Source organism: Bubalus bubalis, chromosome 2 (assembly GCF_019923935.1).
Source record: "Bubalus bubalis isolate 160015118507 breed Murrah chromosome 2, NDDB_SH_1, whole genome shotgun sequence".
Classification (NCBI taxonomy): Eukaryota; Metazoa; Chordata; class Mammalia; order Artiodactyla; family Bovidae; genus Bubalus; species Bubalus bubalis.
Genome location: NC_059158.1, coordinates 152,808,075 through 152,831,432, shown reverse-complemented (window position 1 = coordinate 152,831,432; position 23,358 = coordinate 152,808,075).

Sequence of the window (23,358 nt, the reverse complement as noted above, 5' to 3'; positions counted from 1 at the left end):
ATTCTGCTTCTTCTAATGATATTTCTGAATATAGTGCCTCTGCTGTGTCTTAAAGTTGGCACATTGAATTTTTTTAAAATTAATTTCCAACATTGTAGAATAGTATTACACATAAACATTCAGATTTCCAGCCCTCATGTAAAATTAAATGATCAGACCAATGTCATTCAAGGTCCATACTGTTGATGAATCCTGTTCTCTTTGCCTTCAGAAGATGCACTTGCTTTCTCCTTTGATCTCTTCTTGTTCCTGTTTAGTTGCTAAGTCATGTCCAACTCTTTTGCGACCCCACAGTCTGTAGCCCACCAGGCTCTTCTGTCCATGGGATTTTCCAGGCAAGAATACGGGAGTGGGTTACCATTTCCTTCTCCAGGGGATCTTCCCAAGCCAGGTATTGAACCTATGTCTCCTGCACAGGTTGGAGAGGCATGCAGGCAAATTGGTAAGCAGATTCTTTACCACTGAACCACCAAAGAAGCCTTTGGATCTCTTACTGGCAACTTATTAGTATCTCCCTTATGGTATTTATCATGGTCTATCTTTACTCACTTGCTTATTATCTTGCAATCTTGTTTAGAAATGGAGGGTAGGTTATATTTTTCAGCACTTACCTTATAGCACCATGAACACCAAGTTTTGCTTATAGGAAGTGTTTAAAGATACTGAATATTATTGTCTCTGGGGACTGGCAGACTTGGTTTGGAATAATGATTGTTGGATATTTAAATTCATTTATTGTCCCAAGTTCAGCAAAACTGCAGAACATCTGAATATTAGTGCCTCTCATTCCCTTTACAGTTTGGCTTTATAGGTTTTGGACTTCAGAATATGGTATATTTTTCTAGTCATTGTCCTAGTTCCTCTGAGCACCCAAAACAGTTCAATGAGTGCCACCCAGGTGATGGATTATCTGTGGTATGATCATGGTCAAATATGGTAATTGAGTATTTTTATGCAGAAAAATAGGGGGAAATAGAGAAAGTTTAGGGAGAAGAACCTTTACTTATAGGAAGGAACTTCATGAGAAAAGTATTAATATGGGACACTTGAGGTTTGCCAGTTCTTAGTGCATTATTTGGCAAATAGTACCACAATCACCATTTAAATATATATACAATGATATGATAAAAGTTAGTAGCTCTAAGTTAGAAATAGATTTAGGATTTTGGGTAAAACACCAATTTGAAGACATTAAAATGAAATATTCACACAAGGATTTTGAAATGGATAAGAAGAGAAGCTATTGCTTTAAGAGGCACAATATAACAAGAAAATAGAACCCTGAATTTGCTATCTGCTCTTGAAACTTAAATCTATTTTATGGATTGGAATAAGAAGAGAGAAGACTATTTCCAACAATGTACAGGTATAGGCAAGAGAAAGAAATGGAAACAAGTCAGAAAATATTTTTACCTTCTAAGATATGACCTTACAAGATATTAAGATAAGGTATGTCTCTTAAGTTATATAATGACATTAATTAATTTCACTCAGTCAATCCTTCCTTCTTTCCTTCCTTCCTCACTTTTCTGCTTCCTTCCTCAATCTCCCTACCTCCTTAAATTATTCCACAGTAAACATGAGAGGAATCCCAAAAGAAAACTATGAAGCATATTAATTTAGCCTGCCATCTTATACAAAATCTTCAGTTTGCAATTTGTGAAAGAGCAGCAGCTTTAATCCTCTGGCATGTCATAGTTCATATTTTTTGTCAAGTTCTTAAGTGTCACATAATGTTCTCTGTACTTTATATATATTAGATGAAAACGCACTTCCCTAATTTGGAGATTGAATGAGCATGAACCTTGATTTATACTCTTAAAACAAGTCTGCAAAAATTGGGAGAAAGGAAATTCCCTGAAAAACAGTATTGATTGTTACCATATGAAGATGGAGATTCTTATCCTCATAGGCAGCCAAAAATCAAGTATCCATCAAACATCCTTAATATCTAAGGATTTGGGAGTCATGGTTAAATATTGTTGACTAAAAAGATGCACAATATGAGAACTGCAAGTTAAGTTTTATTTGGGGCAAAATGCAGACTGCAGCCTGGAGATAGCACCTCAGATAGCTCTGAGGAACCATAGCTCTGTTCCAAAGAGGTAGTGGAGGAACGTCAATATATAAGATTTTGGTGAAGGAGGAGTTCAATGCAATCAAATGTTTATTTTACAAAAGGTTTTCTGCTAGTTGAGGAGCTGATGTCACCATGAAGGGATTTAGTGCTTTTCTAGATATGAAGAGATGGGAGGATTGGGATCATGAAATCAGTTCCTGAAGACATCTAACTATTTAAAGACCTGTTCCACCAGTTTCCCTGGAGCACAGAGTGCCTCACTGTCCACCCTGAATTCCCCTCAGGGGGTGTTGAAGGTTGGCAGCTTGGCAGCGGTCAGTTTCTGCAGAGGCAGATGGCAAATGGCCATGTTGTTCAGTCCCAGAAAATGCTCTTGGCAAGTGCCAGGTTGTAGTTGATAGTATATTATAACAATCCATACAATGGAGTTATTTTGGAAACAATGGAGGTTTATTCAGTAACATGGAAAAGTAAGCTTTTCAGGGCACAGGGTAAAATACATTTGGAGGAAATAGGAACCTACTGAAATAAATTATATCAATTATGTCAAAATGTTGGCAGAGGTCATCTTTGGGGGATGGAATTAGGAAGATTTTTATTTTATTTCCTTTTAAATCAGATGAAAAGAATCTGCCTGCAATGCGGGAGACCTGAGTTCAATCCCTGGGTTGGGAAGATCCCCTGGAGGAGGGCATGGCAACCCACTTCAGTATCCTTGCCTGGAGAATCCCCATGAACAGAGGATCCTGGTGGGCTACAGTCCATGGGGTTGCAGAGTCGACACAACTGAGAGACTAAGCATAGCACAAACCTTTATTTGTATCTTTTCTGCAACAAGCATTATTTGCCAAAATAAAAATTTTTTAATTATTAAAATACCACATATGTCATTCACTCTTATTAAGCATCTTTGTCTCCACATGGTAAATAACACTTGAGTATTTTAAAGCACAAAACATTGATTTTAGTCACAGCACATCTTCATTTGTGGTTATAAATACTTTAAAACTTTAATTACTGCTACAAATCTTGAGGTCTTATCACCACAATTCTCTATTTCTCTGCTTCTGAGCAGAATGTTGCCCAGATAAATTTGGGAATTTAAGCTATAGAAAACCAAACCTTATTCATATCAGTGAGGACAGGGTTTGTTACGTCAAAAAAGGATCCTTTTGTGATTCTGTCAATGGTTAATAATTACCTGCATGTTAAAATAACAGTAATTAATCCACTGAAGAAAGGGAAGAAGTCTTAGGTAACTTTGTACATTCAACAAAACTCAAACATAGCATTGAAACATGTATATTGCTATATGTAAAATGGATGACCAGTGCAAGTTTGATGCGTGAAGCAGGGCACCCAAAGTCAGTGCTCTGGGACAACCCAGAGGGATAGGGTGGGGAGGGAGATGGGGCGGGGATCAGGATGGGGGGACACATGTATACCCATGGTTGATTTATGTTGATGTATGGCAAAAACCATCCATCACAATATTGTAAAATAATTAGCCTCCAATTAAAATAAATTGATTAATTAAAAAAAATGTGTTGTCACAGAGCTCAGAAATACTTGTTGAATTATATGGATTTCTAAAAGAAATATAAAATTATTATAGTTTTCAACTATGGAAGAAACAGTGCTCATCCAACAGGCTGTGTGATACTCTGCATTTTTCAGACTCCCTTTCAGGTATGTTGGGGCCATGTGACTAGTTCTGACCAGTGAACAGAAGTGCATAGTGTTGCATCTAAGTTGAAACAATTAAAAGCCAGGGAGTTGTTTGTTTGTTTTTTTAATCCAAAGAAAGACAACATGAATTTTAATTAAATATGTATAAACTTTAAAACAGTCACAACCACTTAGAGAATTAGTACATTTATTGTCTGTACCATTTATTACTTTAAACTTTCAACATCCTCCCTTTGCACACTTAAACTTCTGAATAAGGACCCCATGGGTAGTTAATAACAGGCTCTGGTGCTCCAGCTTTCTCTGAGAGTATGTTCCCAGGATCCTTCTCTCTGATGGATGTTCCTGGCATCCCTCTGAAATGTTGCAAGCATCTCCTCCTCTAGCAATATGTCCCCAGAAACTCTCTCTCTGACTTCATGTTAGCAGCATCGCTTTCTCTCTTTCTGATGAATGTTCCCAAAATCCCTCTCTCTTACACTGTGATCCCAACATCCTTCTCTCAGACATCATGTTCCTCCCCTGCTCCCTGCTTTCTTATCTTGCAACAGTAACCTTGGAAATAGCTTATATGACATGGCAGAGTTTATAAGATGTAACTATGTCCCTGATGTTATAGAGTATCTCCAGCCCCTTCGCAACTTTAAAGTAAAAAATAAACCTTTATATAAAGACATTGATGCTGAAACTAAAGCTCCAATACTTTAGCTACCTGATGATAAGAGCCAACTCGTTAGAAAGACCCTGATGCTGGGAAAGATTGAAGGCAAAAGGAGAAGGGGGCAGCAGAGGATGAGATGGTTAGATAGCACCACTGACTCGGACATGAATCTGAGCAAACTCCAGGAGTTGGTGGAGGACAGAGGAGACTGGCAGGCTATAGTCCATGGGGTCACAAAGAGTTGGACACAACTTAGCAACTGAACAACAGAGACACTAAGATTTTAACATTCATTATTACTATAGCTCAGCATGGGATATCTTGGTGAATAAACTTTTTAATCTAGAATAAGAAATACACATGTCAATAAAATTGTTACTGAAAAGGTTTAGATGTCAATATTTTGTAATGACCATGGCAGAGGAGATGAAGTGAGAGATATATCAAGGACAAATGGAGAAAATCAGAGAGCTGGATAAGGAAGATCAAGGTCAACATTACAAAGTCTCAAAGCCCAATCCTCTATTTTCTATCCTGTGATGAGTTTTATTCAATAGCTAGCCCTCAAGAATCCTCAGGCCTTTAAGCATTTACTTATGTTAAGAAATTAAAATATTTTTTGAATCTATTTATTTTTTAATTGAAGGGTAATTACTTTACAGCATTTTGTTGTTTTCTGTCAAACATCAACATGAATCAGCCATAGGTATACATATGTCCCCTCCCTCTTGAACCTCCCTCCCGTCTCCCTCCACATCCCACCCTTCTAGGTTGATACAGAACCCTAGTTTGAATTCCCTGAGACATACAGCAAATTCCTATTAGCTATCTATTTTACATATGGTAATGTAAATTTCCATGTTACTCTCTCTCACCCTCCCCTCTCCCCATGTCCGTAAGTCTGTTCTTTATGTCTGTTTCTCCATTGCTGCCTTGCAAATAAGTTCATCAGTACCATCTTTCTAGACTTCATATATATGCATTAGTATATGATAGTTCTCTTTCTCTTTCTGATTTACAAAAAATTAAAATATTTTAAACTATATGAAATGGAAAATGAAATTACCAAGCATCCTACTCTACAGGCTCTAGGTTCATCCACCTCACTGCAGCTAACTCAAATGTGTTCTTTTTATGGCTGAGTAATATTCCATTGCGTATATATACATATATATATATATATACATCTCACAGCCTCTTTATCCATTCATCTAGGACTTCTAGATTTTTTCCATGTCCTGCTAAGCTAAGTCACTTCAGTCGTGTCTGACTCTGTGCAACCCCATAGATGGCAGCCCACCAGACTCTGCCATCCCTGGGATTCTCGAGGTTCCATGTCCTAGCTATTGTAAATAGCACCGCTATGAACATTGGTGTACATGTGTCTTTTTCAATTATGGTTTTCTCAGGGTGTATTCCCAGTAATGGAATTGTTGGGTCACATGGTAGTTTTATTCCTAGTTTTTTAAGGCATTGCCTTACTGTTCTCCATAGCGGCTGTATCAGTTTCCATTTCCACCAACAGTGTGAGAGGGTTCCTTTTTCTCTACACCCTCTCCAGCATTTGTTTGTAGATTTTTTTAATGATGGCCAGTCTGACTGGTGTGAGGTGATACCTCGTTGTGGTTTTGATTTTCGTTTCTCTAGAAATAAGCGATGCTGAGCATCTTTTCAGGTGTTTATTGGCCATCTGTATGTCTTCTTTGGAAAAATGTCTGTTTAGGTCTTCTGCCCATTTTTTGATTGAGTTGTTTGTATGATATTGAGCTGTATGAGCTGCTTGTATATTTTGGAGATTAACATCTGTTAGTTGCTTCATTTACAATTATTTTCTCCCATTATGAATTGTATTTTCATCTTGTTTATAGTTTCCACAGAAAGAGTCAGCAAGAGTCTCTCTGGCCCACCTTCTAGGTTAATGTTTTATTCTATAATTTTTAAGATTTATTACTTTTCAGCTTTTGATCCTCCTGGAATTTATTTTTGCATATGTTGAAAATTAGGACTTTAAGACTTTTTTTTTATCGGTAGTTAATTTCACAACACCATATTCTGAATAATTTGTATTTTCACAATGATTCAAAACGATGCCTTTATCATACATATGTGAGTATATTCTTGACTTTCTCCTATGTTTCACTGATATATTTTTCTATTCCTATACTAGTGCTACTTTGCTGTAATAACTATATTTTAGTATGGTATAATAGGATAAATCTCTTTGTAATGTTCACTATTATAATTTATTTGCATCTTCTTGACATATTCCAAAAAGCCTAAGAGAGTTCTTCATTTAGATCCTTTCATGTTGCTTGTCTATTCCCAGACTTCATTAGTGCTTATTCACTGCTGCCATGAATAGGAGCTTTATTTTTTATACTTAGTTTAACTCGCTTTTACTGCTGCTAGAAGTATACCCACACACATGCTTATGTGTGTGTGTGCCTGTTTTTGACTGGTTAATTCTGAACATCTTAACTAAACTTTTTTTTTTACTGCTTTTTAAAATTCTTCAGTTGATTTTTGTAATTTTGGAATTTAAAAGTATATGTATGGCAAGCAATAACAGTTTTGTCCCATCCTTTATAAGACTTACATCGAATTCTTTTCCTGCCACATTGTTAAGAATTTCCAAAACAATACTGCATATTATGGCAATGCATGCTGTCTTTTTCTTGTACACGCTATCTTCCATTCTTAGAGAGAATGCCTTTAGTGCCATTATACTAATACTAAATACCATAATACCAATAAAATGTATTCTGTTTATTCTTATAAACAAATATTAATCATATTGAGGCAATTTCCTTCTATTCCTACTTTGTGTGTGTGTATGTGCTCAGACATGTTCGACTCTTTGTGACCCTATGGACTGCAGCCCGCCAAGCTCCTCTGTCTATAGAATTTTCCAGGCAAGAATACTGGAGTGGGCTGCCATTTTCTACTCCAGGGATCTTCCTGACCTAGGGATAGAACCCACGTCCCTTGCCTTTCCTGTACTGGCAGGCAGTTTCTTTACCACTGTGCCACCTGGAAAGCCCTTTTCCTACTTTAATACAAGCTTAAGAAAAAAAAAAAAGAACAGATTTTAAGTTTTATATCGTCATCCCAAAAATTAAGAGAAGGAAAGAAAATGCTTGATTAATGGATTGCCAAAGGAGATTTAAATTTTTTAAATCTCCTTTGCTATGCTTCTTTTAGAGATTGTTTTACTACCCAGGCAAGAGTTGGCTACTCCTAGTTTACCAAATCACTGCACATAAGTTCTCAGTAGGCTAGCGAACTGATAGCTTGCTTTTACCCAGACAAGAACAGAAGGTTTGCCTAACCAGAGTTTTTGGAACTGGCAGGTTTTCATTTGGGGCTCTGAAGATCCCCGCCTACTGACCTTTCTGTTGCAGAAACAGTATTTATTTCTTTTTTGTAACCAGTTGAATAGCCCTGTAACATTATCTTTCTTGTGGCTTATTTGGTGTAGGATTCAAGCATTAAGGACTTAAAGTGTCTTTGATCTGTCCTACTCTCATTAGCAAACAAAAACAAGCCCAGGTACTTTGGAGAAGATACATAGGTACATGTCTGCCTGTGACCAGGAATTAGAAGCACCATTTCTAATACTTATTATCTTATAGTTAAAGGTGAAACAAAAAATCTAAATGGCTCAAGTTCAGAAAAAAATACTTTTTCACCTTACTTCCTAACTTTTTAAAGGCCTGTGTTAAATGGGTAGTAGCTGGGAACAGTTGTTTATTAAGGGTCATCTCTTAGTCATAAGAGCTACACAGTTTCAAATTTATTTTTTCCTACTTGAGGATATGTTTACAAACTCAAATTCATGCACATATAGCTTTAGTGAGCAGCCATCCATTTAAGAATTTAGCTCATTATATCATAAATGCAAAAATTACCATTTAAACAATGTGCCCTTTTACTCACTAATTGTTTCATAGGTATTACTCATTCCAACTAGATTTCCATTTGTAAGCCTCAGCCATCAGGAGCACTTAGTAAAAGTAGATTACAGAGCACTGAAGTATTGCTCAGTGACAACATTACAGGATTTCAAAGATCGACAAGGAATTAAAAGATCATTTCCATCCTTTCATATTAAATGTGAGGGTGGAGGACTATAATGATTAACTGTTCTCTAAACATGAATTGTGTTTCAATTGCCTTTTTCTCAATCATATGTTAGTGTCAATAACTGAAGAATGGCAAGGATTGTTTAATCGACACAATGGATTATCATACCACCAGTGATTTACTGATGGACAATATTTTTATACACATGTCATGTAGACTGTTGAAAAATTGTGACTTATAGGTCAAATAGCAATCATTACTGAAGACTTTTCTCTTCATGTAGAATTTTCTGTGACAGTGACCCAGGTAAGAATTGCTTCACTATTAACTGTACAACCTATTTTCTGTATAAACTTTAAAAAATATCTTGCCCCTTTCAATTTGAAGATTGAGTGTATAGAAAGATATATATTTAGTTCTAAGTTACAAAATGAATCAGGTTAGTTTTTTGAGCTATCGAGATTTACTTACAAAATTAAATGGATATTGTCTAGCGGTTTTTTTTAGAAATAAAATTTCAATCCATAAAAAACAGAATAGCATGGTCCCTTAATCTTAAACAAAAATCTGCATTTAGAATACCAGATTCAGTTTTTTACTCTCTTGTTACTGCTACTTCTGAAATCTCAATGAACCTGATATGAAACACAGGTAAGGAAAAACAAAGGAAATCATATTTGGGGTCTGTAAATGCCAAGTTGGGAACAAATCAGTATTTTCTTATCATAATTAAATCTCAATTAGAAACGATATATATAAATGAGAATTGAACCTTAAACAAACTTCTCAGGGAAACAAATAAAATAAAGGTAAAATTTGTTAGAAAAATATTATGAAAGCACAGAAATACAGATAGAAGTTGTCCATGATTAACAGATGAAAAATTCACAGAGTAAGTGGCTAGCAGGCGGTTATCACCAGTAGTTATTAATTGAATAGATAGAGCTGTACATAAGGTGGTTTCATTTTACAGGATCTTGCAACCCAGTTGGATAGAGAGAATGTACATATAAAGAACACAAGAAATAATGATTTCTAAGCCAAGCAAATGATCCTGTAGTCTTTCTTTTCTAAACTGTATATTCTGCAATTTAAATAATATTATTTCATCTAACAGCAATATGAACTTCTCAATTGAATTTTTCAAAGAACTTTTTCCCTGAATATTGGTGGCCACCTGAGATAATTTTTTTTCATCTGTCTTTCAAATGTTTGCTTATTTTACACTATGTTGGAAGATATTAAATAATTTCAAAAAGACAGCTCATCTTTCGAAAGAAAAAATCAGAACCCAAAATACACATACTAAATTGGTTGGATCACAAGGCAGGAAATGCAATGTTTTTTACATCTGAATTCTTGAGTATTTAGCTGTGCTTAGTTTTTCTGAGCAGTTGTCCTGACGGATACTCAGAAAGCAGCAGGACTGTTTGAGATAATTACATAGTGCACTCAACTCTAATTCATATACAGCCATCAGGTATTTATAGATTTCTATTTATGATACTGTTGCTAAGGAGTTTCTTGCAGTTTTCAGGTTAAATTTCTATCTTTTGGAGATTATAACTTAGTTATAAAATTTTTTCTCCTTGACTGAAACTTGGTATACAAAATCTTGGTGAGAGTGAAAACATTATTAGAAATTTCCACAAATGTCATTTAAAAATAATTTTATAAAGTACTAAAATATATCTTTAGAACTTATTCAGATGTGTTCTACATATTATGTATTTTCTTGTTATTTGTTTGTATACAAATGTGTTCATTTACTTTTAAACATATCAGGTTTTTCATTGTACCATTCAGACTACATTGTAAAATAAATTTTAATATATGAACATTATCAGTTCATTTCAGTTCAGTCGCTCAGTCATGTCCGACTCTTTTCAACCCCATGGACTGCAGCAGCTGGGTCTCCCTGTCCATCACCAACCCTTGAAGTTTACTCAGACTCATGTCCATTGAGTCAGTGATGCCATCCAACCATCTCATCCTCTATTGTCCCCTTCTCCTCCTGCCTTCAATCTTTCCCAGCATCAGGGTCTTTTCAAATGGGTCAGTTCTTCGCATGAGGTGGCCAAAGTATTGGAGTTTCAGCTTTAGCATCAGTCCTTCCAATGAACACCCAGGACTGATCTCCTTTAGAATGGACTGGTTGGATTTCCTTGCAGTCCAAGGGACTCTCAAGAGTCTTTTCCAGCACCACAGTTCAAAAGCATCAATTATTTGGCACTCAGCTTTCTTTATAGCCCAACTTTCACTTCAATATATGACTACTGGAAAAATCATAGCCTTGAGTAGGCAGAACTTTGTTGGCAAAGTAATGTTTCTGCTTCTTAATATGCTGTCTAGGTTGGTCAAAACTTTTCTTCCAAGGAACAAGAGTCTTTTAATTTCATGGCTGCAATCACCATCTGCAGTGATTTTTGGAGTCCCCAAAAATAAAGTCTGTCACTGTTTCCACTGTTTCCCCATCTATTTGCCATGAAGTGATGGGACCAGATGCCATGATTTAGTTTTCTGAATGTTGAGCTTTAAGCCAACTTTTTCACTCTCCTCTTTCACTTTCATCAAGAGGCTCTTTAGTTCTTCTTCGCTTTCTGCCATAATGGTGGTGTCATTTGCATATCTGAGGTTATTGATATTTCTCCCAGCAATCTTGATTCCAAATTCTGCTTCATCCAGCCCAGTGTTTCTCATGATGTACTCTGCATTTAAGTTAATATATTATACTTAACTACCAAATGATGACAGATAATATACACAGTTTACTGCACAGCTGAGTGTAAGGGATTAATAGATTTTATATAACCAAATATGTTTTATAATATGTCATGTAAATTTATTTATGTTTTGTTACAGTTTAGTCAAAGCTTTTTTTTTTTTTTTTTGCTATGCCATTTTTATCACTATGTTTGAAGGGAAAAAAAATGTATTTCAGCTTTTCAAACGAATCTAGCATTTTTGGCCTAGGTATTTTAGCTGGGATATTATAAATAAGCAATTTGTAGGCCTATATTTATTTTAAATATAATAATTTTTTTTGAGAAAAGTTAAACTATATCTGAAGTATATACAATTTGGGCTTCCCTGGTGGCTCAGACAGTAAAGAATCTGCCTTCAGTGCAGAAGACCCAAGTTCGATCCCTCAGTTGGGAAGATGCCGTGGAAAAGGGAATGACTACCCACTTCAGGATTCCTGCCTGGAGAGTTCTTTGGAAAGAGGAGCCTGGAAGCCCACAGTCCAAGGGGTTCCAAAGAGTTGGAGAAGACTGAGTAACTAGCTTTTAGTCTCAATTATAATGTACTATGTTATTTGCAGTTAATATGTTCCCTTTTGCATCATGAGATTTTATTCTTCTAGGAGCTGGATTTGTTTTAGGATTTGTATGAAAATAGGATTGGATTGGCTATTTCTACTTTTAAACAAGACCTAGCAAATCCAAGAAAGAATCCTGACTTTAATCCTAAAGAAAGGCAATGCCAAAGAATGCTCAAACTACCGCACAATTGCACTCATCTCACATGCTAGTAAAGTAATGCTCAAAATTCTCCAAGCCAGGCTTCAGCAATACGTGAACCGTGAACTTCCTGATGTTCAAGCAGGTTTTAGAAAAGACAGAAGAACCAGAGATCAAATTGCCAACATCCACTGGATCATGGAAAAAGCAAGAGAGTTCCAGAAAAACATCTATTTCTTCTTTATTGACTATGCCAAAGCCTTTGACTGTGTGGATCATAATAAACTGTGGAAAATTCTGAAAGAGATGGGAATACCAGACCACCTGACCTGCCTCTTGAAAAACCTATATGCAGGTCAGGAAGCAACAGTTAGAACTGGACATGGAACAACAGACTGGTTCCAAATAGGAAAAGGAGTACATCAAGGCTGTATATTGTCACCCTGCTTATTTAACTTCTATGCAGAGTACATCATGAGAAACGCTGGACTGGAAGAAGCACAAGCTGGAATCAAGATTGCCGGGAGAAATATCAATAACCTCAGATATGCAAATGACACCACCATTATGGCAGAAAGCGAAGAACTAAAGATCCTCCTGATGAAAGTGAAAGAGGAGAGTGAAAAAGTTGGCTTAAAGCTCAACATTCAGAAAACGAAGATCATGGCATCTGGTCCCATCACTTCATGGCAAATAGATGGGGAAACAGTGGAAACAGTGTCAGACTTTATTTTTGGGGGCTCCAAAATCACTATAGATGGTGATTGCAGCCATGAAACTGAAAAACGCTTACTCCTTTGAAGGAAAGTTATGACCAACCTAGATAGCATGTTGAAAAGCAGAGACATTACTTTGCCAACAAAGGTCCGTCTAATCAAGGCTATGGTTTTTCCTGTGGTCATGTATGGATGTGAGAGTTGGACCGTGAAGAAAGTTGAGCACCGAAAAATTGATGCTTTTGAACTGTGGTGTTGGAGAAGACTCTTGAGAGTTCCTTGGACTGCGAGGAGATCCAACTAGTCCATTCTAAAGGAGATCAGTCCTGGGTGTTCATTGGAAGGACTGATGCTAAAGCTGAAACTCCAATACTTTGGCTACCTCATGCAAACAGTTGACTCATTGGAAAAGACTCTGATGCTGGGAGGGATTGGGGGCAGGAGGAGAAGGGGACAACAGGGAATGAGATGGCTGGATGGCATCACCGACTCGATGGACATGAGTCTGAGTAAACTCTGGGAGTTGGTGATGGACAGGGAGGCCTGGCGTGCTGCAATTCATGGGGTCGCAAAGAGTCGGACACGACTGAGTGACTGAACTGAACTGAACTGAATGAATGTAAATCAAATGGCTATAAAACAGATAAAAATAACATTAGCTGCTCTATTATTTTTTTTAATTGAATGAGTAAGGTTCTATGATTTAAGATTGGCAGGAGTTAATGGCTTTTATGAATAACAAATAGCCAGGATTCTGTATAATAATTCTGGGTATAAACATTGATAAACAACATGACTGCAATTAACTTCACAGCTCATCTCATGAATCCGTACTGGCATCTGTTCTGCCCTCCTCACCAAGTTGTGTGCCAACCTCTACTCCCAAATTACTCATATAGACTAGGCCAATGATTACAATGCAATTAGACTGATGAGAATCAAGAGGATTGAAACCATATATATACTGAGTACTCCTAACTTGGTTTTAGCTATGCAAGAATACATAAACCTATTTTACATCAAATATGATTTTTCTCTTTTGCTTTCTGACTTTCTCAGCTAGTATTTTAAAAAGCAGACCAAAATGTACTTAATTTAAAAAGGGCATCTAATGTTAAAAACATATTTCTTGCTGTGAAATTGAATTTGTTGAGTTTTTCATTCTTGGCTGATAGAATACGTATTTATAAAACCAGAGTCACACAAAAATGGCAAGACGGATATGGTCAATTATTTTACCTTCATACCTCAAAGCATTGACTACAATGTATTCCGTGAATAATCTAATTGGCAAAACAGATATATTTGAAGAAGCAATGGAGTACAAGTAATAAGAACTCCCTCTTTAGAGTTTTATATTCTTTTCCTTATAAATTATGTCACAGTATGTCATATCTTATCATATTTATCAACTAATCCCCAGAGGCAACTAGCGTTGAACAGACCACTTCCTACATTAGGTAGTCATTTGGTAAAAGGACAATAAGGATAACAAAATTAAGCTAATCCCTGATCATATAAAAGCTATCTATTTCTTCACAAGCCATGGAAAGACAGTTGGAAAGTGAAAATGAACTGATTTCATTGGACACTTATTATGTGATATGTGTGTGTGTGTCCTTAGTTGCTTAGTCATGTCTGACTCATTGTGACCCTATGGACTCTAGTCTGCCAGGCTCCTCTGTCCATGGGATATCCCAGGCAAGAATCCTGGAGTGGGTTGCCATTTCCTCCTCCAAGGGATCTTCCTGACCCAGGGATGGAAGCTGAGTCGCCTGTATCTTCTGCATTGGCAGGTGGATTCTTTTACCACTGAGCCACCTGGGAAACCCCACTATGTGATATACTTTATTGTAAATGCTTTCTGAATTTTAATTTTTGTTTATTTAATCTTCATATATTTCTTTTATTGTCATCACAAGCCGGAGGTTAGCCAGCTGGTAGATGTTAGAGGTGGTATTTGAACCTACATAGCTGGTCACCAGATGCTCTACTCTTAATCCCTACACTCTGCTGCCTGTATGAAATAATAACCTAAGAGGGAAATAAATGACCTTTACAATTTTCAGCAATGTTTACAGGTGTCTTAACCATTCTCTAGCATTAAGCATCACTTGTTTATGATGATTATTTGGGTGTGGGTTAGGGAAAATTATTAGAGTCTTTGACATTCTCAGTATTAATATTTTCTTTCATTGGCATAGATCTTTCAATAAAGAAAATAACGTCTTGAGACTTCCTAGAGGCCATTTCTGAATCCAGTTAAACAACCTATGTCACATCCTCCCAACTGAACCCTGTGACAAGATTTTGAAGTCCTTTGTTTCAGGTATTTGTGAAGGGATTTAATTTTGACAAAAAGAATCCCCAAGGATTATCACATTCTTTTTGTTGTTGTTGTTCAGTATTAATGGTTTTCTATGAAAGAAACTGCAAGGAGATCTGATAAGTCCATCCTAAAGGAAAATTAGTCCAAAATATTCATTGGAAGGACTGATGCTGGAGCTGAAACTCCAATACTTTGGCCACCTGATGTGAAGAACTGACTCACTGGAAAAGACCCTGATGCTGGGAAAGATTGAAGGCAGGAGGAGAAGGGGATGACAGAGGATGAGATGGCTGGATGGCATCACTGACTCAATGGAGATGAGTTTGAGAAAGCTCCAGGAGATGGTGATGGACAGGGAAGCCTGGCGTGCTGCAGTCCATGGGGTCACAAAGAATTGGACATAACTGAGCAACTGAACTGAACTGATGAAAGAAGCACAAATACAAACTTGGAGAAACATTAGGAATATTTTCTACCTGATACAAAATAGAAGTGGTGCAATAGTGTGCTTTCCTGGTGGCTCAGTGGTAAAGTATCCTCCTGCCAAGCAGGAGAAGCAGGTTTGAACCCTGGGTCAGGAAGATCCCCTGGAGAAGGAAATGGCAACCCACTCCAGTATTCTTGCCTGTGAATCCCATGAACAGAGGAGACTGGTGGCCTACAATTCATGGAGGTCACAAAGAGCCGGGGACACAACTGAGTGACTAAACAACACCAACAAAGGAAACCAATGCCACTTTCAGCGTTAATATGCTTTAGAATTGTTATATCAAGCATAGAATTGCTCCTTTTTCAATTTCATCTTTGATTCTATCTTTGACAGTCCATGGGGTCGCAAAGAGTCGGACACGACTGAACAACTTCACTTTTTCACTTTTTCTTTCTGTTGATAAACCAAGTAAATCTTTTATGGGGCAGCTCATCAACTGCATAGAGTATGTATCTTCTATGTCTTTTACTTTACAGATACAACAGCTACAATTACGGAGATTATAAATAAATATATCTTTAAGTCTTTCAGTTAAATCATCCCCCCAAAACTGTAAGATCTGTACTTTCTTTTAACAACAATTAAGTTAAACAGTAATCTCATTAATAATCATGTTTTAGATATAGAAATAAACGCTGCTAATAGGCTGGGGTTAAACAGTGAGTTTGTTAGAAGGGTGGGACCCAGCCTTACAATTAAGGTTGAGCACATGTGATTTGAAGGATGAAAAATCCTTCCTGCTTGATATTATCTGCTAAAATTCATATCAATTAAAGCTAAGGGCTAAGTAATTATTCCATGTAATATCTAGTTAATATTGAATTATTTAATTTAAGGGAAATATATCATCTCTTATTAAGTCATTAACAGCAACTGATTGATTATCAGAGTTTAGAGAAAAGTGAATTAAGGACAGGAAAGTTTTGATGGAGAGAAGTTTCACACATTAGATGATGCCTGAAGGAAACTTTAGGTGGAAAATTCTGCAATTTATAGGGCCCCTTGTACAGCTGTAAGGGCATGAACTGGTAATGATAACTAAGATGATAAGCTTGTTGTTGATTTTTTTCTAGTAGAGGTGCTGTGGCTTATCTTCAAGTGTGTGTGTGCATTTTATAAATGGAAATATAAGATTATTTCACTTAGAGTTGTCCTTATTACTCTGAAAGAGTGTTAGTATTGAATTAACGACAATTTAAATTTAACTGTTGTTTGTAACTCCCGAATCAAAGTAAACCTATAAAGGTGATTTAAAAATTTTTTACTAAATTAATAAGACCAACTGTAACGTAATGTTACTCAGATACAAATATACAATATTAGATATTTTGTATTAAGAATAGTGGGGCTTCCTAGGCAGTGCTAGTGGTAAAGCATCTGTCGGCCAGTGCAGGAGACACAAGAGACGCAGGTTCAACCCCTGGGTCAGGAAGATCACCTGGACTAGGAAATGGCAACCCAGTCCAGTATTCTTGCCTGGAAAATCCCATGAACAGAGGAGCCTGATGGGCTACAGTTTATGAGACCGCAAAGATTTGTCCAGGACTGAAAACACTGTGCACGCATTAAAAATAGCAATAAAAGCAGCAATTTGAACATGTATCTATGTATTTGTTTTCTATTGTAGCTAATTACCACAAATGTGGTGTTAATGCAAATGTATTATCTTTCAGTTCTGTAAGTCAGAAATCTGACATGTGTCTCTCTCAGCAAAAATCAAGCTCTGGTAGGGCTTCATTCCTTTCCAGAGGCCCTAAGATAGAACTTTTTTCTTGCCTTTTTCAGCTTCTAAAAGTTGACTACATTTTTTGGTTCATTGCCCACTTCCTTCATCTATAAAGCCAAGAATGGCGGATTGAGTTATTTTCTTCCTGACCCTTCTTCTACTTTTAAAGACTCAATAATTAGATTGGACTCTCTCAGATAATTTAAAATAATCTCCCCATTTCAAGGTCAGTTGATTAGTAATCTGTATTATATCTGCAACCTTAATTCTCTTTTGCCATATAAAATAACATATTTATAAATTCTAAGGTTTAGGGTATGGACATCTTTGCGGACCCAATATTCTGTTTACCGTCATCTACTACATAGGATATGTGCATTCCTGAAAAAAACTCATATTAAAAAATACACAAGGAATAATAGGGCAAGTGGAACTTCCTGACCCAGGAATCGACCCCAAGTCTCCTGCATTGTAGACAGACGCTTTACTGTCTGAACCACCAAGGAAGTCTCCAGGAATAAAATATGGGGTTGAAACGGGCAACTCAAAACCTATGCAATTTAGTGACCAGACTAATGAAAACAAAAACAATCCTATAAAATTTTGGTTTAAATGATATTGAATTCCTAATAAATATACACCACTTTAAATACAGGATTTTATTTTAAAATGTAGGATGGGGAGGGATGTATCTTGATGGAAGCAGGTGTAAGGAATGGGTGAAGCTGCTGAGTTGTGAAGGCAGAGACAAATGTGGGAAAAACAAGGAAAACCACATAATAAGCACTTCCAATCACTACAAAGAATGTAGCCCAACTGAACCAAGAAGAATGATAGCTCAAAAAGAACATGTCTGGAATACTTTACATCACCGCTGCTTTCTGTCTTCAGCTATGTTGTCGTTTTGTGTTTGGTTATTATTACTTGGTGTCATCTGCATATCTGAAGTTATTGATATTTCTCCCAGCAATCTTGACTCCAAATTGTGCTTCACCCAGCACAGCGTTTCACCTAATGTACTCTGCCTGTAAGTTAAATAAGCAGGGTGATAATGTACAGCCTCCTTTCCCAATTTGGAACCAGTCCGTTGTTCCATGTCTGGTTCTGTTGCTTCTTGACCTGCCTACAGGTTTCTCAGGAAGCAGGTACAGTAGTCTAGTATTCCTATCTCTAAAATTTTCCACAGTTTGTTGTGATCCACACAGTCAAAGGCTTTAGTGCTATGAAGGAAAAGGAGTAACGCTCTAAGAACATATTAAAAGGATGCATGATCTAGTAGTGGGTGTGGGATGGATATTTGAACTCATATTTAAATGATTATCACCAAGCAGTGGGACATGAAGTGACTGACATTTCTGGTGCGCACAGCAATGGCAATGGCAACATATATTCTATATCTGTACTGAAGTTGAAACAACTTCATTGACATTTTGATTTCATTTTCTCTAACCAACCATGGTTGATTACCAATCATGATATCAGTAGCAGACCATGTCTACTTGAAAAGTGGATGGCATCTAGGCACAGTTCTAAAACTGGCCTAACAGTACAGTAAAACTCCTGCTATTGAATTGTTTTATTTAAAACTTGGTATTTCTCCCTTTTGTGAAACTATTTTTGTATTGAATATATCATATGTCCACTAGGGGACAGTGCTGCCCTTTCTTAGACAAAAGTGGTTTTATCCTTGGCAAGACCAGATCTTCCATGTTAGATGTTGGGGGTGGGGAGGAACAAGGAAAAGCTTTCCCTAGTTTGGAAATGAAAGAAAAAAATTAAGACCTTTGAGATAGAAAGGGATTGCATGTTATTTCAAAGGCCAACATTACAGAAAATTTTGTTAACAATTTATTTATTTTTTTTTTTTAATTTTATTTTATTTTTAAACTTTACATAACTGTATTAGATTTGCCAAATATCAAAATGAATCCGCCACAGGTATACATGTGTTCCCCATCCTGAACCAGGTGCACAGAAATACAAATTAAGAATACCTGATCTGAGTTACTCTTGATTATGCCACACTATAAATTTAATTTAAAATATGCGTTGTTTTCAATCTATGTCACTAAAAATACCTCAAAAGTTATGTATTTATTTATTTTTGGTGAGGAAGACCTACAGATACTGTATTTACTGTTAACTACCATATAAAATGAATTTTTATAAGATGCTTAAATGCCCCATGGAGTTGCAAAGAGTTGAACACAATTTAGTGACTGAACAACAGCAGTAATTATTAATATAATATGTCATTCTTATATCAAAGAGCAGTAATATTTAAGAATTGTGAATTTCATCACATAAATTACCCTCATTAATTTAAAATGATATTGTAGAAAACATCCACAAATTCTGCTGTGTGAACAGTTGATAAATATAATACATAGCCTTTCTTGTAGTGGCTTTAATTAGCCTTAATTATTCTGCATGCATTTAAGAAAATCATCATTTAATTTGGTAAATTCTATAAGCACTCTTATTTTATTTTCCTGATGGGTTCTGCTATATTTACCTGTGTTTTTGCTGGCCAGGTTCATATGTGAAATATCAAAAATATTTCATGTGGTAAAAGGGTGAAAATGCATCCTAGCTGGACTTCTCAGATGGTGCTAGTGGTAAAGAACCTGCCTGCCAATGCAGGAGATTTGGGTTTGATCCCTGGTTTGGGAGGAGGGAATGGCAACCTACTTCAGTATTCTTACCTGAAGAATCTCAGGGACAGAGCCACAAAGAGTTGGACACGAATGAAGCAACTTAGCATGTACACATGCATGCACCCTAACTATATTTCTGATTTAATCTCACAATATTGACATATAATTTATTTATACTACACTTTTTTTGCCTATATTATTTTTATGTCTTACTACGAATTGAGCATTTGCAAAGGAAAGATATGCATGATTTTTTTGTGGTTGATTTTAGAATTTGGGGGCATGAAAATTTAGAATAAAATTTTTAGGTCATAGGGATTTTCTGGTAAATAACATTTTTAAAAACAAAAATGCAGCTAATTTAAACCAATAGTTTCTTGATTGTATATTTTGGGGATGTCAATAGGTACATTAATCAATGAAGCTATTAATAGTACTCCCTTGTTTCTTTTTCCTCAGCTAACATTTAGGCTTTCCTTTTCTTGTGATGGTTGCTAGAACTGTCTTTGAAGAAGGCAATTGTTATAGGTCTAATTCTATTACACTTTCATATGAGAAACTTCCAGTAAAATACTTGCATAAATCTTTATGCATTAATAATGCTTAAAATAAATTGAAAATAGGGCTTATACAAGTGCTTAAAGGATTACAGGTCAGGAATAGCTATCATATTCTGGTTACAAAGTAGTTGTTGCAGCCCTTACACCTTGGCTGTGTTTTCCTTTTTACATGGAACTCCTGGTTATAGCCCAAGAGAGATCAAAATATATAATTTAAAATTACCTTCTGTTGATCTGATCAATAAAGTGTATTTAAATATGTAACACTGACATACTGTGGAATGTCTGGCATTCCTCATGGCAAATTTTCTGCTTTTATAAATATGTCTATACTGTGTATGGTGTACTGTGAACTAGGATGATGTCTACCTCTTGCTATTACACACACACACACACACACACACACACATGTACCTCTAGAAATACTTTCAATTTTCTAGGGCTTTGAAGGGCCATCAGCACTTTCTTTTCTTCTCTAAAATTAAAGCATGATCTTTCTAGTAAAAAGCTACATAAATATACAATAATGCAAAATATGGGCTTACCAGGTGGCACAGTGGTAAGGAATCCACCTGCCAATGCGGGAGTCTCAGGAGAGCCCAGTTCGATCCCTGGGTTGGGAAGAATCCCTTGAAAGAGAAAATGGCAACCCACTCCAGTATACTTGCCTGGAAAATCCCATGGACAGAGAAGCCTGGTGAGTTACAGCCCATGGAATCTCAAAGAGTTGAACACAGCTGAGCGACTAAGCACCTGCTCAATGCAAAATACATAAAAGATGATTTTGTCCATCATGTTTAAGAAGCTCAGGGACAAAAAAGAAGATGGCTGAGATTGAGTTTCAATTCCATGTGTTAGGAGAGCTAGCTTTCCAGAAGCCTGAGGTTTGAGGGAAAAAAAATTAAGTAGTATTTAGCTTTGACTCATAGACTCTTAAAACAACTCAAGAATAATTGGCAAAAATAAAAATTAGCTGTCCTGAAGGTGTGTGAATTAAAATAAAATTATGAAGCTGACTTATAATACCTTTATAAATTGAGATATATCAGAAAATAGAAATGGTGACAAAGTTTTAATTTTCCTTTAAAGCTCAACATTCAGAAAATTAAGATCATGGCATCCAGCCCCATCACTTCATGGCAAATAGATGGGGAAACAGTGGAAACAATGACAAACTTTTTTTGGAGTGGGGGAGCTCCAAAATCACTGAAGGTGGTGATTGCAGCCATGAAATTAAAAGACGCTTACTCCTTGGAAGGAGAGTTATGACCAACCTAGACAGCATATTTGGAGGAGCCTAGAGGGCTGCAGTCCATGGGGTCGCTGAGGGTCGGACACAACTGAGCGACTTCACTTTCACTTTTCAATTTCATGCATTGGAGAAGGAAATGGCAACCCACTCCAGTGTTCTTGCCTGGAGAATCCCAGGGACGGGAGAGCCTGTTGGGCTGCCGTCTATGGGGTCACACAGAGTCGGACACTACTGAAGTGACTTAGCATAGCATAGCATAGACAGCATATTAGAAAGCAGAGACATTACTTTGCCAACAAATGTCCATCTAGTCAAGGCTATGGTTTTTCCAGTGGTCATGTATGGATGTGAGAGTTGGACTGTGAAGAAAGCTGAGCACCAAAGAATTGATGCTTTTGAACTGTGGTGTTGGAGAAGACTCTTGAGAGTCCCTTAGACTGCATGGAGATCCAATCAGTCCATCCTAAAGGAGATCAGTCCTGGGTGTTCATTGGAAGGACTGATGCTGGAGCTGAAACTCCAATAGTTTGGCCACCTGATATGAAGAACTGACTCATTTGAAAAGACCCTGATGCTGGGAAAGATTGAGGGCAGGAGGTGAAGGGGACGATGGAGGATGAGATTGTTGGATGGCATCACCAACTCAATGGACATGAGTTTGGGTAAACTCCTGGAGTTGGTGACGGACAGGGAGGCCTGGCATGCTGCAGTCCATGGGGTCACAAAGAGTCGGACACAACTGAGTGACTGAACTGAACTGAACTGAACTTGACCCTACCAGCGCTTCACAAATTGTCAGTCCCTTTAGGAAAATCTGAGCTTCCATGGTGGCTCAGACAGTAAACTGTCTGCAATGCAGGAGGCCCTGGATTCCATCCTTGGATCAGGAAGATCCACTGGAGAAGGGAATGGTTATCCACTCTAGTATTCTTGCCTGCAAAATTCCATGAACAGGGAAACCTGGAGGGCTACAGTCTATGGGGTCGCAGAGTCAAACATGACGGAGTGACCAATACTTTTCACTTTCAGGAAAATCTGCTCCACATATACAAGAGTAATTTTTTTTTTTTTTTTAGTTTTTATGATTACAACCATTTGTCACTGTTTCTGTAAATCTTGGAGTCACATATGCAATAATTTATAACATTTACTAAATGTCTTCTTCAGACTAGACACTTTATTAAGCAATTTGTGATCAAGAGCAAAGTACAGTAAAATAATGCTCAAAAAGCCAGACTCACCTAGTTTTGAGGTCATTTATTGTATCTTCTAGATACATGGTGTCTATGTATATTGCATATATTTTACTCACATTAACAACCTTTAATACCTAAGTTATTTCATGGTATTATGTAGATTTATTATTTACTCTTGGGATTTTGAGAACAATGCAGGGCATTTATTTCTGTACTGAAGCAGTATGCAGAGACTCTCATGTTATGCTGTACCTAATTCTAGGATAAATTCTGGCTTTGAGAAAATTCAGTGCAGATTTTGTAATGGTAGAACACTTGTTCTTTAAAGACAAGGAGTATGAAATGCTTTAACCATATTTTAAATGAAACTCATTTTTCTCTTATTAGTTTCCTTGTGTAGTTTTTTAAACTATATCCAAATAAAAGTCATTTTATCTTTATTCAGATTGGATGGCCTG